Below are 2,767 nucleotides of genomic sequence, written 5' to 3' on the forward strand. Positions count from 1 at the left end.
ATCAGATGGTGTTTCTATATATGGCCAATACACCCATCTCTTTTATAGATTCTTTGAATCTTTCTTAAACCCCCACAGTTTCTTTTAGTCTATGAATGCATTCTTGTATTCTCGTGGGTTCTGATCCTCGCTTATATCTTTTAAACTCAAGTGCTATTTTCTTATGCATCTTTATCTTTTGTGTATGTATGTGTCGACACTTCTTTTATAGTGTTCCATTGTGTTCCAGAGATGAACTAATCGATTAGAGATTTCATTCTTGCTAAGGACCTTTATTACCTTGCAGTTTGGCGTCCCAAACTACATGGTCTGGTATCTTAGATGTTCAGCTGCGCAGCCTTATCTAAATGTCTAGTCTGGTTTCTCTTATGACCTCAGATATGTCTTTTATTTGCACCTTTCTTTTTATTTCCGAGGTTCCTTATCTTATGGAACATATTGGTCTATCTTTAGACTCTATAGCAACTTGATTATGTCTCTTCTAGGACATTAATTTCGTGGTGCTTAAGCTGGTATGACTTAGTCATTCTTTTTCTTTTCGGGTCTAATCTGTCTGGCATTCTTTTAGCTAGCTTTGTATGATCTTTCTTTGGACGTCTTAAATCATATTCTCTGGTCCGAGGATCTTGCCAAGACAAGGATGGTTAATACCATTCCATTTCTTTATACTTGTACCAGCTTATTTCTTTCTCCCCCTGATGTTGGATAGTCGGATTTAATCATGCAATCCGTAAACCTGGCCTTAATCTGATCACCCATATTTGGCTCAAGGTTTCTTATAAAATCGTGGGAGAAAGCATTCTCATATCCAACATATATTCCCAATCTTATCTCATCTTTTTATGAGGTTCCATCCTAGACGGCACATATTATTGTGGTGGTCTATACATAATCTCTTAGGATGGTCTATGTCTGGATCATGACCCTTTATCATTCTTAGATGGGAATATCTATGCTCACTTTATATGGCCTGATGCATATTTTTATTACATGTAAATCCATGTGTTCCCAAGCATTAGCTAGTGATCTTTGTATCACAAAGAATTCGGCCAAGTTCTATCATGGTCATAGACCATGTCACTCGGATTTTTAGTGTTGTTCATGGACCACGGGAGTGTCATTTCTCCCCCTCATGAACATGCTATAAATATTTTAGATGCTTGGAACATTATAGCCTATTGAGTTTCCCTTGTGTACATGTTACACAACGTGAGATTCTATGGGATAACTCTTTTGTGCCTTTTTCGATATCAATCTTTGCATCAATTTTAAAGACCTGGATGGCTAGTCCAGTCATGCCATAAAGTGTATAAAATTTTGTGGTCAACCTATCTGGTTACCTAGGCCTTTTGCCTTTATCATACTGATCTTTTAGCATAGTTTAGATCAGTTGGGAGTACAGTCTCGACCATTTTTATGCCTTGGGCGATTTTTACTTTCTTTATAATCTTAAGGAATTTATATTTCTTTTGCCCATTGGTTCAATGCGGAAACCATTCATTTTTAAATCTTTATAACTCAATGGGTCTTTTATTAGGTGTATATAATGCCTTGGCCGAGTGACTATACTCTTATTTATAAACTCATATATACTCTTATCCATATCATAGAGTTTTGATGTCGAAATTTTTTCAAGGCATCTGAAGTCTCATAATCCATCTGATCATTTTCTTTTTCATGAGTTTCATACTCTATTTGATCAGTATGGTCATGATCCATGTCATCTTCACCATCCCGGTAAGCCATGTTGGCTTCCGGATTTTTCTTCAAACTCTCTATGTAAAGCTCATACAAGTGCTTTGGAGTTTGGCAATTATTTGCTCAGTGATTACCCATACCACATTTGTGACACAAAAAAGATTTTATTTAAGGTTTAAAAGACACACTTCGACCTCGACCTCGACCACGGCTAAAGCCGGGTGTGGTACTGCGGCCTCGTCCTCGCCCATGTGTCTTAAATGTGTCACGACCTCGTCCATAACCTTTCTCACGGCTAGGGCCGGAATGGTTGTTGTGCTGGACGAGATTACTTTTTTTCTTAGGCTCCAAAATCAGCCTAGAAATGTCGGGTAATGATTTTGTACCGGGAGGTCTCATCTCACTGTTTTTCATTAATAACTCATTATTGGTCTCAGCCAATAGTAAACAGGAGATCAAATCAGTATAGGTGGTGAAACCTCTTTCTCTATACTGCTGTTGCAGTAACACATTAGAGAAAGTCTTGTTCAGTTACTTCTTCACCACATTGTTTCAACATTGAAACTATCTTAAACAGAACCGAGTTGTATTCATCCACAGACTTATAGTATTGAAATCTCAGGTTCTTCCACTCAAATTTTATCCTTTGGTAATAGCACCATTTTATGGTGATCATATCTCCGCTGTAAGGCGGTCCAAAGTTCTAGTGGATTTTCTTTACTGGGGTACTGATTTCTTTAGACTCTCATTTAGATGGTGGCTAATAACTAATATTGCCATGTATCAATTTTCTCGTTTGGCAATATCGCCTTCTGTGATTCATTCACCAAGTCCTTTTGACTTTAGGATAACCTCGGTATCCAGTGTCCATTTTAAATGATTATCTCTTTAGAGATTTAGGACAGCATAATCCAAGTTGATTTTCGACATCTCATATTGTATATCACTCAATCTTTATAAGAAAATCAATCATATAAATCGTGTGATCAAGCAAACAATCGAGTTAATGCTTTCCTAATAAACAAGTCACACGGCTTAGATATATGTCTAAAATATAAAGTTTTTCCTT

This window comes from Raphanus sativus, chromosome 6 (assembly GCF_000801105.2).
Source record: "Raphanus sativus cultivar WK10039 chromosome 6, ASM80110v3, whole genome shotgun sequence".
NCBI classification, from domain to species: domain Eukaryota; kingdom Viridiplantae; phylum Streptophyta; class Magnoliopsida; order Brassicales; family Brassicaceae; genus Raphanus; species Raphanus sativus.